Source organism: Tachypleus tridentatus, chromosome 7 (genome assembly GCF_004210375.1).
Source record: "Tachypleus tridentatus isolate NWPU-2018 chromosome 7, ASM421037v1, whole genome shotgun sequence".
Lineage (NCBI taxonomy): Eukaryota > Metazoa > Arthropoda > Merostomata > Xiphosura > Limulidae > Tachypleus > Tachypleus tridentatus.
Genome location: NC_134831.1, coordinates 5,946,553 through 5,962,420, shown reverse-complemented (window position 1 = coordinate 5,962,420; position 15,868 = coordinate 5,946,553). Strand labels below are relative to the sequence as shown.

The following is a 15,868-nucleotide window of genomic DNA, read 5'->3' as shown; positions in this document are numbered from 1 at the left end:
ATAAATATATCAAGAAAACATACATAAACAAAGAAATAAATATATCAAGAAAACACACAAAGACAAAGATATATATATATCAAGAAAGCATACACAGACAGAGACATAAATATATCGAGTAAACACATAAAGATATAAATATATCAAGAAAACATACACAAACAAAGATATAAGTATATCAAGAGAGCAAAGACAAACAAAGATATAAATATATCAAGAAAACACGCAGAGACAGATATATATATCAAGAAAGCATACACAAACAGAGATATAAATATATCGAGAAAACACATAATGATATAAATATATCGAGAAAACATACACAAACAAAGATATAAGTGTATCAAGAGAACAAATACAAATAAAGATATAAATATATCAAAAAACATACAGGGACAGAGATATAAATATATCAAGAAAACATATAAATATATATATATTAAGAAACATATAAAGATATAAATATATTAAGAAAACATATAAAATATAAATATATGAAGAAAACATGCACAAACAAAGATATAAATATATGAAGAACACATAAGCAGACAAAGATATAAATATATCAAGAAAACATACAGAGACAAAGATATTCCAAGCCCCACAGTAGAACAACGGAACGGTATGTCTGTGGAATTATACTGCTAAAAACCAGGTTTCGATACCTGTGGTGGAAAGAGCACATATAGCCCTTTGTGTAACTCTGTGCTTAATGACAAACAACAACAGATATTCCAGAAAATTACTTCGTTTGCTATAAAGAACAAAACTAAACAATGGCTATCTCTGTTTTGCTAACAACGGGTATCGAAGCCTAGTTCTTAGCGTCGTTGCAGAAAGAGTGAAGAAACTTAATGGTTGGCCCAAAGGTATGAGGAATATGTAATGTTTAATATCAAGTCATGTACTACATAACACCGAGGAAGCTTTCGTTCTTTATTTTTGTTTCACTTGTCTTGTTATTGACTTTATTTAAGTTCTCAGACCATTCGTCTTGCGGATCGTGTCACGCTAGACCTCTTCAGTAAAGACATTGCGTGGAAATACTGTCAGTTTTGATATTTGGTTTCGAATTACTTCTCACTTGATCGCCTTCTATTAGTACGGTAAAAACCTAACAGTAATCATTTACCTTATTATGAATCTCCTTATAATAATAATAATAAAAGTCTCAACTTAACGGAAGACTCTTCTTTGGACAGCTGTGAAAGATGCTTAATGCAGTCACTTGCTTTCAATAGGTCGTATTGTGATCACTATGGCAAAGTTCAGTGTTTTCTCATCTCTATATGTTGTTAGCTAAACAGCCAAAGTTGCATAGCCTGATGGGTAAGGACGCTTGACTTGCACCTTGCTCATGTCGAGTTCGAATCCTCTCACGTCGTAACATTCCCTCGACTGTATTTAGGTATCTGCCTTCCGATTTAGTTTACCACAAATACTGAACGATATCTAGTTAAGAAAATATGACGAGTTACCTATAGTACATTTTTTTATTTAGTTTTCTGTAAAAAAGATTAATTAGAACATTTTTTTTGTTTTGATTTATCTGGAAACAATCAGTAAGAGAAAACTTGAAACTGTCACAAAGTTAAGGGGTTTTCTAATAATTGAAATAATAAATAAATAAAGTAAAATAATTAAAAATATGGGTAATGATGTATTTCAGTACAACTAAAGCATAATGCAAAAATTATCATAATTTGTACAAATACAACAGTACGGTCCGCTGTATGTCCATGTAACCACCTCGAAGATTTTAGTTCTAACGACATCAGCTTCAAATGAACTCAGAATAAATATAATGGTATTGTTTCTTGTATGTCCAAGTAACCACTTCGCAGGATGTAGATGGATCTTTATCAAAATCGGTGTGTGGGTTTATTAAGTCTTTGGGGAGATGTATACAAAATTTTAGTTTCAAATTTTGTGTTTTGCAGTTTTTATGATCGTTTTTGCGACTTTTTACGAGTACATATAAGGATTTGGTTTGGTTTGAATTTTGCGCAAAGCTACACGAGGGCTATTTGCGCTAGCTGTCCCTAATTAGTAATGTAAAACTAGAGGGAAGGCAGGTAGTCATCACCACCCATCGCTAACTCTTGGGCTGCTATCTTACCAACGAATAGTGGGATTAACCGTCACATTATAACGCCCCCACAGCTGAAAGAGCGAGCACGTTTAGTGTGATGGTAAATCGAACCCGCGACCTTCAAATAACGAGTCGAGTACCTTAACCACCTGGCCATGCCAGGCCCACATATCAGGGAAACAACTCTTAAGGTCCGTAGATAGCCTTTCTTTAATTATGAATTTACATAGCTTCCGTACACAGGAAAGATACTCCATCTACACTCAATAATTAAATACATTATCTGGTAAGAATACATGCCATAAGAGTAGCTATTTTTTAAATAATGTTACGAATATTATATTGTGATCACGTTAAAAGTATTATCAGAAGAGATGTTATAAATTCAACAGTGATTACAATTAACAATAAAAGTTTTTTTTTCACGAGTAAACTACAAATAAACCTTTGACCTCGGTTATCGGCTGGATACCCTCGCTTATAACGGTGTAATTAGCACTTGAGATAAGACTCCATTTCAGTATGTATGTTTGTATGCTTGCTTGTTTTGTTGGATTTAGAACAAAGGCACACCTAATTTGGAAGTGAAAGACAAGAGGTAAGAGAGTAAACACTACTGACCGTCAACTATTGGGCTGCTCCTTTACTAACTAAACGTGAAACTGACTGTCACATTGTAACGGTTGGAAAAGAAAGCATTTCTGTTTATGGGAGTCGAACCAGGCTTCAAATATGAAATCCCATCTAACATAACATGATTTCATTGAGGGTAGTAAAACGGAAAGAGAAACCTAACAACCTTGCTTCATCCAGAAACTTCCTGAGAAAATTCTAGAAAAGTGATCACGTGGTCATTAATATAAAATGTTTATTTACTGCACTTATTAGCGAATAACACTGAATATATGCCATAGTAAAGATAACCGTAAACTCGACTTAATAAACCTAAAGGCTTAAAACACATTTGCAATATGTTATTAACAATGTATTCGTCGAATAGCTTAAGGCCCGGCATGGCCAGACGGTTAAGGTGCTCGACTTGTAATATGAAGGTTGCAAATTCGAATACCTGTCACACCAAACATCCTCGCCCTTTCAGCCGTGGAAACGTTATAATGTGACGGTCAATCCTACTATTTATTTGTAAAAGAGTAGCTCAAGAGTTGGCGGTGGGTGTAACTGACTTGCTGCCTTCCCTCTAGTCTGACATTGCTAAATTAAGGATGACTAGTACAGATAGCTCTCGTGTAGCCTTGCACGAAATTCAAAAACAAACAAACAAATAATTCTTATCGCTCATAGTATTTATATATTGGCTGAAATTCCTCAAGGTTCTTTACCATGATAACAATCATAATAGAAAATTTGCAATAACACATAGCACATTATGAAATCCATTAGTTTTTAACCACAAAATCCTTCAAATGTCAAGGTTTAGCATGATCATATAATTATGAGGGAATTTCCAGTGTCACTATATTGATCTGGGGGATCCAGAGATAATTTCTCTAGCAGTCAGCTCGTTGTGTCTAGTGGTAAGTAGTATTATAACACATTGTTAACCAAAATTCAGACTTTTTATGGTTAACTTAGATGGCGTGTCAGCAAATGAGTTGCGTACCTCTGTATCTGACCACTGTTTATAAACACAGTAACGTAACTGATTTTGTTGGCCGTGTACATGACAACTGTGGATTAAAGTTAAATTATTTTAAGCTCTTTTGTAGTTGAAAATTTACAAATTGTTTTCACTTGTCCAACCAAAGTTGGTTAAGTAGTGGTAAAAATTTATTAGAGATCACAAAATGTCCACGTTTAGAAAATTTTGTCTCCGCAGATGAAGCTGCGAGGTGAAATTAGATTTTGCAGATTCTAATTGGTTGTTAACATGTTGTTTGTACGCAGCAAATACGACTACAAAATTTAATGCCGAAAAATTTAAATTGATTAGTTGTTTAGGTATGACTTTACGGTTATTAAGAAAAAAATAATGGGTGGTGATTAAAATTTTATGTCAGCACGTCGTGAGGGGGAATGCAGTATTGTAATATTGAACAACAAAAACAAACGTAATACCACATTTGGACATAATGGGCATGTTTAGGTTTGGTTTGGTTTGAATTTCGCGCAAAGCTACTCTAGAGCTAACTGCGCTAGCCGTCCCTAATTTAGCAGTGTAAGACCAGAGGGAAGGCAGCAAGTCATCGCCACCCACCGCCTACTCTTGGGCTACTCTTTTACCAACGAATAGTGGGATTGACCGTCACATTACAAACCTTCGCGGCTGAAAGGGCGAGCATATTTGGTGTAATAGGGATTCGAACCCGCGACTTTCAAATTACGAGTAGAGTGCTTAATCACCTGGCCATGCGGGGCCTTTGAAAGATGGACGTTTGTTCATCAGAGACAAACTGGAAATATTCCTGATGAAGAAAGGTTCCCCTTCTGAGAATACTCTGTTTGTTATTTATTAAGATAATGGGGTGCACCCCCAGTGGTTCAGGGATAAGTTTACGGATTCACAAAGTTAAATCTAGGGTACTATTTCCTCGCTATGGACAGAGCAGATAGCCCAACGTGGCTTTCTGCTAAAAGAATGAAACGGTGTTAATAAGGTACGCAGAAAATTAAATATTGAAGTGTGTTATTATTATTATATGAAAGAAAAGGAAGAACAAGAAATAGAAAATTAAGTTATTATTATAGAACAAAAAATACAACACAACAAAAACAACAACTGATATTTATAGATTATTTTATTAAATTGATCTCCGAATTATCTGGTAAATTTTATTTTTTTTCTTCTCACTAGGGTGCGCTTCTTATCCCGAATCTCCTGCGGATCTTCACTAGTGTCCACCGTAACGTTGGAGTCAATGACACCGACATGTGACGTTTACATTGAACCAAACCTAGCAATAAATGATGGCGAAGCCTGCTATTTGAGAAAGAAAACTGTCAGCAGATGCGCTGTATTTCTCCTGCAGCTCTCCGCAACTTTTAGCATCAAACTCCCCCTTTCTTTCAGCTTTGGTCTCGTGGAGTGAGGAAAACAACCAGTCCTAATCTCTTTAAGGTAAGCACATACTATTTTTTTTGTGTTCTTTTTCGTATCTCGATGCGACGGCAACGTATCAGTAAATATCACGCTCAGATTATGAGAAGAAAATCTCATTTATACATAATACGGGTATTCACGTCATTATAGGATGTGACGACATTGAGGTGACCGGAAGGCAAAAGCAGAGTGCATTGCTGTTCATTGAATCACAGCAAACATCGCGTGTTAAGGGTATAAAATGAAAGCTTGGCTCAAAATGTGATATAAGCTGGTTTAGGGGTAGGATATTTATTAATTTATAAATTATGAGAATATAATGCCGCATTTTAAATAATAATACAGAAACAACTTCACAGACGCGCCCACACTGTTCTATATTTCTCATTTTATAGAGTGCAGTTAACTCAGTATGTTAAATACTCCTTCAGTAAAAGGCACGAGTGAAATCAAATATATCTCTTTGTATTTTCAAAAATACCTCTTACGTTATGTAGGTTCATTCAAAGAGACAGGTCACCCCCTGCTGGTACAGCGGTAAGTCTGCGGATTTATAATGCTAAAATCAGGAGTTCAATTCCTCTCGGTGGCCTCAGCAGACAGCCCCATTAGGCTTTGCTATAAGAAAACATACACACATACTCAAAGGGACAGCTTACTGAGGACTTTTTTTTTGTAAAAATAAATAAAAAAAATAAATCATAGTAATACACTCTATATATTTTCAAGAATATAATTGGGACAAAACAATGTTACAATGAAAGTATTTATAACAATACATCGTTTCTCTCAAAAATGTCTAGTGCATATGGACGTTTTGTTGGTAAAGTTATAATAAAATACGAGTTTCGCTGATAATAATAAAACACTTTCCATATCAATCAACGTTTTGAAACTGTGACATCATTGGGGATAAAGGTAAAAGAAATATTAACCCTGACTGAGTCTCATTAGCGTGATGTTGACCGAAATAAAAACTTTTGTGTTATGTAAATAGTAAATAAAATTATTTCGTGTTTTTTTTAAAATCGTAACAGTGTAATCATTCTAAAGGCAAACAATGTTATACGTTTGTGCACTATTTAAGAGGATATCTTATATCTCGCATTTTCCTAGATTAATAGGTTAGTGAAAATGGGGAAACTCGTAAAAATGGATAATATGGGTAAAGTCGTGACTTTTGCTTACAACACTAAAACTACTTTATTGGCTTTAATAGCCGGAAAGTGGTATTTTTAGAATAAACTTTTTAAATAGCTGTGATATTTTGTTGTTATCTGTTGTGTGGTAATGCGTTGTATCTACACTTGGGCCAAGCGTCAAGCAGTTATAGAGAAAAATGTTCTTACGTACATGGTACACATATATCTGTGTTATACACTCCATATACACGAAAACATAGGGTATTCAATTAAGGTTCTCGTTATATCGTGTAATTAATGTTAACCTGCGATTTGTAACGGAATTCTGGGCATGGCATGGTTTGATTTTTAGGATTTTTTATTCGCAATCTGCAGGTCGCGGGTTCGAATCTCTTCTCCGAACATGTTCACCCTTTACGCTGTGGGAACGCTCTAATGAGACGGTCAATTACATTTTTTGTTGGTAAAAGAGTAGCCCAAGACCTGGCTATATGTGGTATTGGCTAGCTCTCTTTTCTCTAAATTAAGGACACTAATGTAGAAAGACTTTCTAGTAGTTTTTCGCGAAATTTAACAAACAAACAAAGGTCATATTAATTAAGTCACAATGGGTGCTGACATACTTAATATGCACAGTATAAGTGTGAAGGCGAATGGAATCCACTAGGCCTAAACACTAGTTGTATTAATTATCGTGTTTATTAGCACACAAGGCATGAAACTAACATCAGATATGAAAGCGTTATAACGTTATGGTCAGACCCACGGCGGGGGGTGCTCTTCACTAGCTGTTTTCCTTCTGGTCTATCACTGCTAAATTATAGATGACTAGTGCAAATAGCTCTGGTGCAGCTTTGCGTGAAATTCATGACAAGCAAACGGACAGTCAGTGCGATGCTTCATTAGTTAGTATACAAAACAACAATTGTGTTAAACAATTTCTTTTGTGTATAACTGTTTTTTGAGACTTGAAATATTTTTGTCCAGGAAAAGTAATTCATTGTCACACAGTTACATGACGTCAGGATATATATAAATACGATTAATCTAACCATGTCCTAATATGAGCCTATTTCCAACAATAGTACCCAGCATGGCCACTGGTTAAGGCACTCGGCTCGTAACTTGAGGATCGCGGGCTTGAATTGCCGTCGCACCAAACATGCTCGCCTTTTCAGCCGTGGGGGCTTTATAATGTGACGGTCAATCCTTCTCTTCGTTGGTAAAAGAGTAACCCAAGAATTGGCGGTGGATGGCAATGACTATCTGCGCTAGCCCTCGTGTAGCCTTGCGCGAAATTCAAAACGAACCAAACAAACTAAGAATAGTATCATTATTATAATTAATTTTTGACAAGTAGAGATAAATTAATCTTTTATGACTTGATGTATTATGTAAACGTTTATACGGTAAGGTTGCGGCTACCGAGTGGTCAGTTGTTGTTAGGTTAGTGGCCTGCACGACCATCTAAGCCTAATTATTAATTAGTAATTATTTTTTAGTCGCGACATAGCGGCTTTATAGAATGACTCTGAGGTTTTGTTTGTTTCTTTAAGTTCAAGCTTTTAGTTCGCTCAACATCTTATAATTTAAGTTAATATAATCATGTCAAAAAGAATTTGAATTTGAGGGTAGAATGGTAGAATTCGAGATGAGTAATAAAATGGAATCGGGTATTCGTGCGCTCCACGTTCGGTACTGTTGGTGTAGATCAATTCATTCGAGATGAAAAGAATTTCAAGTATGGAGGATGTATAGGATTCACTCTTGATTTATATTTAGACACTAAATTATTAGTTATTCTAGTTTTTATTTTCTGGCCTGTTGTCGTTTCCAGGAAAGTCCTGAAATGGAATATTTCTAAACAACATATTTGTCGAGATTCGATCCTTGGCCTTCTTGAATCATTTAACTACTTAAATGTTCTCAATAGAGGTATCCAATTTTTCTGACTTCTTTATTACGTTCACTAAATGGATTTAAAAGGTCTCTATTACGTTTATATTCCTCGCGTATGATTTATGTCCTCATGGTTAGATTTATTAGTATTGTTTTATCTTCTCTGGAATTATGAGCTGTTACAAATAATTATTACCGAGTCTTGTATGTGTTGTTATACTGCTGAAACAAGTCTTTCTTAGTTTTGTTGTAGTTGTATCTCCAAAGTGTTGGAATCCACATTCTTGATGGATGCTATAAATGGTAATTCCTTCTCTCCATTGGGTATTTAGGTGGTCTGGTATATACCAACTTTATGTTGTTTTCAGTGCATTCTTCTTGTCTTCGGAGAAGCCTCTGACCAATGGGAATATAGCTGTATGTCTGTAATTTTTTTCATGTTTATTCCCGTGTGTATCTTTTTGTCAGTTGCCCTTGGTAACCGTTGTTAAAGCGTGTTGTAGTGATGCGTTTTTCTTACGTATAACAAAACCTTCATTTATTTTGTAAGCTAGACAGTCTACGATTCCTGACTGTCGGTGTGGTTTGTCTTACGGTTCAGACATGTATGTATACCCATATACGTGGGTGTCGTATAAACTTTTGTAGTACATAAGCTGCAGTCTTGTTAAATATCAACATAAAGCAATTAGTTTATGTTGCCCTAGTTCCACTGTGAATGGTATTGTGGGGCGTTATCTGTTCACGAGTTTTAGCACTACTTACTCTGTGTATATATATTCACACAGAATACAGTCTAGTTGAACATGCTTTGGGAAATTAACAAAATAACAATATATAAGATATGCATAAGATATATTCATATATTTCTAGCGCTATCTAGTGGCAATACAGTAGTTATGATGATCTATTGGATGTAAGGATATATCTGACATTTCTAAATAGTTTTTCTTGATAAATTTCGTTTCATGTATCTAACTGTGTTGAACGTTTACAAATTTTATTCAATTTTGAACATATGTTTTCTGTTACTATTGATATTCAATGGTAGTAAACACAATGAATGTATTACATCTGCGTTAATTAAGCTCAGTTATTAAAACGTTGAACTATAAAAGAGGAATAACGATAACTTATATTGCTGAAAAAGTACACGCCCTTTCAGCCGTGGGGGCGTTATAATGTGACAATCAATCCCACTATTCGTTGGTAAAATATTAGCCCAAGAGTTGGGGGTTGGTGGTGATGACTAGCTGCCTTCCTTCTCGTCTGCAAAATCAAGGCCGGCTAGAGCAGGTAGCCTTCGTGTAGCTTTGCGCGAAGTTCAAACCAAACAAACAAAGCAAACATTCTGAGTATGAGAGGTACAGAATTGGAACACCGAGTAAAATGTCTTTGAATATAATAAATACTTAGGAATGAAGGAAAAACCTTAAAACAAGTCATTCTTTCTCCAATATCGTTTTCCATTGTCATGAATACTTTTACTGTCTGGGAGTAAACACAATATCACTTATTTGTTCCAAAATTAATCGATCGATAACGTGATCTGTAACAAACAGAGCACTTCGTGAGAGTTACACACAGTAAAAGATTAAAGAACAGACAAAAATGTCCAACAACTATTAAGATGTTGGACCAATCTAAACTTACACGCTCAAGTTGGACGTCCACACTTGGAATGAAATACGTGACACGTTAACAACATTTGTATTGGTATAAAAGGCGTTTGAATATTTTTTGTGAAGAAGAGCATATTTCTTTTGCTAGTTTTGAACTCTGTAAATGCAAATGTTTCATTGATATGCAGAGAAAACACGCATCTGTTATTGTTTTAACGCATCTTCAACAACACAATAGAATATAACGCTTCTTAAACTAACATTTCGTTGGAAAGTGTTATAAAACTTTCCACATTATGCATGCTTTAAATATTAGTATTTAATTAACGAGGTTTCGACTCCATAGAAATGGCTTAGTTGGGCTATCATGAAGTTATACAGGTTTAGAATTGGACAATGAATACACGAATTAAATAAGAACGGTAAGCACGTGAAAACTTAAACTCGAAATGGAATCAGTTTATTTTTGGGTTAAACAGTTCAATTATAATAATAATAATAATAATAAATTTATTAAGCAATAAATTAGACACAAATGGAGATTATTTCTTCTTTGGAGTTGATAAAGCTAAGGATCATTCATGAATACCTCTTTAGATGCGGTATTTTTCAGAGCTTCTACGGTTTACCATTTGTTTAAGTCAGTTTTTCTATGTATATAATTTTTAAAGTTGTTTACATATATATTACATTTTCAACTTTCATGAGATATTTGAGACGTGCGTTCAGAGTGATGTTTTGTCTTTTTTCTCTCTGGTATGACAATGTAATAAAGTTTACTTTAAAATAATTTAAGTTCTTAACTCCATTGTTGTACCTTCAGGTGAGAAACAGTTTTGTAAATAATATAATTGAATTTTTAAGATCTGGGTATAATTAAAACTTAATGCCCTAGTGACTCAACTTATAACGCTTAAAAACTAGTTAAGAAACTTATTGCAGGAACAGCAGCGGTAGTACACTTGGTCGAACTGCAAAAAAACAATTTTATATGAATATCGTGTTTTTATCAATAGTAGTTCTAAATGTTAATGTGTCTATTTTTCAATGGTGGTTTCTAAATGTGTATGTGTCTTTTACTGATTGTTTCGCAATGATAGTTTCTAAAGGTTAATTTGTCTGCTACTAATTCTTTGTCAATGGTAGGTTCTAAAGGTTTATGTGTCTCTTACTGGTCGTTTTTCAGTCGTAGGTTCTAAAGCTTTATATGTCTTTTACTGATTGTTTTTCAATGGTGGTTTCTAAAGGTTGATATCTCTTTTACTGATTGTTTGTCAATGGTAGTTCCTAAAGAGTTATGAGTTTTTACCGATTGTTTTCAATGGTAGTTTCTAAAGGTTTATGTGTCTTTTACTGGTTGTTTTTCAATGTTAGTTTCTAAAGAGTTATGAGTTTTTTACTGATTGTTTTTCAACTGTAGTTGCTAAAGATTTATGTATTTTATTGATTATGTTTTCAATGGTAGTTTCTAAAGGTTTATGTCTGTTTTACTGATTTTTTCAATGATAATTTTTAAAGGTTTTGTGTCTTGTACTGATTGTTTTTCAGTTGAAGTTTCTAAAGGTTAATGTGTCTGCTACTGATTGTTTGTCAGTGGTATTTTCTAAAGAGTTATGAGATTTTTTCCGATTGTTTTTCAATGGTATTTGCTAAATATTTATATATTTTATTGATTGTGTTTTCAATGGTAGTTTCTAAAGGTTTTTGTGTCTTTTAATGATTGTTTTTGAACGATAGTTTTTAAAAGTTTATGTGTTTTTTACTTATTATTTTATAATGGTAGTTTGAAAGGTTTATGTGACTTTTACTGATTGTTTTTCAACGGTAGATAATAAAGATTTACGTGTCTTTTATTGATTGTCTTTTCAGTGGTAGTTTCTAAAGATTTATTTGTCGTTTAGTGATTGCGTTTCAAAGGAAGTTTCTGAAGGTTTATGTGTCTCTTTCTGATTGTTTTTGAAGGGTACTTTTTTTAAGGTTTAAGTGTCTTTTATTGAATTTTAATGATAATTTCTAAAGGTTTTGTGTCTTTTACTGATTGTGTTTCAGTTGAAGTTTCTAAAGGTTAATGTGTCTGCTACTGATTGTTTGTCAATGGTAGTTTCTAAAGGTTTGAGTGTCTTTTTCTGGTCGTTTTCAAGTCTTAGGCTCTAAAGCTTTATGTGTATTTTACTGAATGATTTTAATGGTAGTGTCTTTTACTGATTGCTTTTCAATGGTAGTTTCTGAAATTTTATATGTCTTTTACTGATTGTTTGTCAATGGTAGTTTCTAAAGGGTTATGCGTTTTTACTGATTTTTTTCTGTAGTAGTTTCTAAAGATTTTGCGTCTTTTATTGATTGTTTTTGAATGGCAGTTTTTAAAGGTTTATATCTCTTTTACTGATTGTTTTTCAATGGTATTTTCTAAAGAGTTATAAGATTTTTACAGATTGTTTTCAATAGTAGTTACTAAAGATTTATGTGTTTTTATTAGTTGTTTGCCAATGGTAGTTTTCAAAGGTTTTTTGTGTCTTTTACTGATTGTTTTTCAATTGTAGTTTCTAAAGAGTTATGAGTTTTTTACTGATTGATTTTCAATGGTAGTTTCTAAAGGTTAATGTGTATTTTAGTGATTGTTTCTGAATGGCAGTTGCTAAAGGTTAATGTGTCTTTTGCTGATATTTTTTCAATAGTAATTTTTGAAGGATTTTTTTGGTTTTACTTATTGTGTTTTGAACATTAAATTTTAATAAAATAGATATGTCAAACATTCTGACAAAACTGTTAATGAAAGTAACATAAGCGAAATACAAGGCCTCTCTCGTGCTCTGCACGTGTATTATCATAAAGTTAATTTTCCCTGAAGAACTGGACAGCACTACAAGGAGAACTCCCATGACATTATGAAATGACCAATGAAATCACATTAAACTGTCGAGACAATATAATTTAAAGTATAGACTGACATCTGAGATAAATTATAAAGATACACATTTCAGTGTTCCAGAAATGTGTGGTACAATCTTTTAGATAATAGAGGAAAAAACAATGTTTATGGCAGCAGAAAATAATAAACATAAACTTATTATATATCAGGATCATACAATATGTAGAAAGGACACTGGTATTCTATTTAAAATATAATGAAGTTTGATATATTAACAAGAAGAAATATATGACATATCTTGTTGTTCAGGGACAAGCGGCCTGTTGGTCCATCTCGGATGTTCCATCCTCAAAGCGTAGCTAAAACTATTAAATATATTTAAAGCCATCTATTATCATTTATACATCTATCAAGCTTTCTTTTAAACTCGCTTGAACATACTGCACCTCAAACCTCGGAAAGTAACTCTTTCCGTTAGGCTTACCAGTTTATTAGAAATACAAAATTATCTTTGCAGAAGACAGCTTCTACCCTGCCTAAATCTGAATTTGTGTCTCCTACACAATCCTCTGTACTGTAAGTTGATGTCTAACAGAACGATTCTGACTCTTAACTATCTCCGTCACTTTAGAAGACAGGAAGCACACAAAAGGAAGTAATAAATAAAGTTGAATTGTAAGTAGACATTACGAAATTAAGGACATTTCGAGTAAGAATCCTTACATAAGCAAAACGTGAAAAGATACGAGCATCAAACGTAAAGAACACAACAAATTTTTCTGTACGTTTTTAACACCTCAAGGAAACGAAATGTGTATGAAAACGACATTGGTATTATAAAACCGATCTAAGCAGGCTGAATAATTAAACAACGAATAAACCTATGTCAAAGGTTTCATTAAGGCGAGAAAAGAGTGGCTATGTGTTTGTTAAGAGACGGTTACTACTTCTCGTGGTGAGAAGTTTAACAGTTTTCAGTTTTCAATAATAAACCTATGTCAAAGGTTTCATTAAGGCGAGAAAAGAGTGGCTATGTGTTTGTTAAGAGACGGTTACTACTTCTCGTGGTGATAAGTTTAACAGTTTTCAGTTTTCAATAAGGCTTGGCATGGCTAGGTGGCTTAAGGCGTTCAACTCGTAATCTGAGAGTCGCGGGTTCGAATCCCCGTCGCACCAAACATGCTCGCCCTTTCAGCCTTGGGGGCGTTATAATATGACGGTAAGTCCCACTATTCGTTGGCAAAAGAGTAGCCCAAGAGTTGGCGGTAGGTGGTTATGACAAGCTGCCTTCCCTCTAGTCTTACACTACTAAATTAGGGACGGCTAGCGCAGATAGCCCTTGAGTAGCTTTGCGCGAAATAAAAAGAAACAAACAGTAACAATAAAAATCGATCCGTAGCCCCTATAATAGCTGTTTGTAAATATTCAGGTGTTAATGTACTGTTGTAATTTAACTCATGTAAACATTATTTAAATTCTGTTGCTACGTACATGAAACATTAAGACTAGAAATACACGCCCACGGATAAGCAGGGACAAATGATATCACTTATAATTATAATGATTTTATTTTTTATCTTTTGTTATTTCAATGTGTAACTTAGAACGTTTAATACTAGAAATAAACGACCTAAAAAACCAAGATATTTTAATCAAAATCTAACGGATATTCATTTCAGGGTTCTATGTTCCCTTGAACGTGGAGGTTCTCTAGGATGGATAGTTTTAGTATCTGATGTAATTCTAGAAAACGTACGTTACGGAGATAAATTCTGCCTATTTCTTACCCACTATTCGTTGGTAAAGAGTAGCCCAAGAGTTGGCGGTGGGTGGTGATGACTAGCTGCCTTCCCTCTAGTCTTACACTGCTAAATTAGGGACGGCTAGCACAGATAGCCCTCGAGTAGCTTTGTGCGAAATTCCCAAAACAAACAAACAAACAAACAAACAATCTTACGTAAACTATTGGTTATTCTGTGGTCAAACGAGGATGCACTAGAACTAATAATTGGTTTTATCCTGTCAAAAATAAAAATGAGGTTACTTAATTTATTATAGGAACCAGGGGCGTAGATATTTTACACCCGATGGGGGGGATGATTTTTGCAACCACTTATGTGGACTGTTCAATTTGCAAATTGGTAATCTCTGATTACGTGAACCTGAAAGCTGTAAACATGCAGTCACAGAGTAATCTTGTTGCCACGATACTTGCATGTATACTTAGGCCTACTGACTGATACTTACGAACTATCGCTTAGATCGAAAAGCTTAGAAGCACGCCTATATTAAAGATGTACATTTCGGCTACTAAAAAAAGCCTACATCTAGGCCTAATTATGTAATTCGATTGAACAAGAACAAACACACAATTTGTAGGCCTGTGATGCAAAAAACAATTCAACAGACCAAACTGTAAGGGGGATGATTGTATGCACCATACCCCCACCTAAAATGAAGGGTGGATGTATCCCCCACTCCCAGAATCTACGCCCCTGATAGGAACTGTAGGGTAGTACTCTCATTATCTGAAACACGCAGGTTCAAGTCTCATCCCCGAACGTGCTCGCACTTTCAGCCATAGGAGCGTTGTAATATGACAGCTAATCCCACTCATCGTTGGACATAGAGTAGCGCAAGAATTGGTGATAGGTGGTGATGACTAGTCTCTTTAAGTTTCGCGCGAAGCTACACGAGGGCTATCTGCGCTATCCGTCCCTAATTTAGCAGTGTAAGACTAGAGGAAAGGCAGCTAGTCATCACCACCCACCTTCAACTCTTGGGCTACTCTTTTATCAACGAATAGTAGGACTGACCGTCACATTATAACGACCACACGGCTGAAATGGCAAACATGTTTGGTGTGATGGAGATTCAAACCCGCGACCCTCAGATCACGAGTCGAGCACCTTAACAAGGTTACCATGCCAAGCTACGCTATTGATTAGTTATGCTCTCTCTATCTCCCGTGTTGACTAGTTACGCTCTCTCTATCTCCCGTGTTAACCATTTACGCTCTCTCTGTCTCCCGATGTAACAACGCTAGATCAACGAGTCACGAGTCGAGCATTTTAACAAGGTTACCATGCCAAGCTACGCTATTGACTAGTTATGCTCTTTCTATCTCCCGTGTTGACTAGTTACGCTCTAATAATTATGCTTTAATACAGGTAGTACATCATCATT

At 34.7% G+C, this 15,868-nt stretch overlaps 1 protein-coding gene across 5 annotated transcripts in view; it reads left to right on the top strand.

Moving 5' to 3' along the window:
• The first annotated feature begins 4,950 nt into the window (after positions 1-4,950).
• LOC143255038 (somatostatin receptor type 5-like) overlaps positions 4,951-15,868 on the top strand; it is a 180,598-nt gene continuing 169,680 nt past the window's right edge. For all 5 annotated transcript variants that reach the window (XM_076510057.1, XM_076510056.1, XM_076510059.1 and 2 more), the window contains exon 1: positions 4,951-5,168. The gene's annotated coding sequence lies outside the window, so the exon portion shown is untranslated. The remainder of the gene's footprint in view (positions 5,169-15,868) is intronic.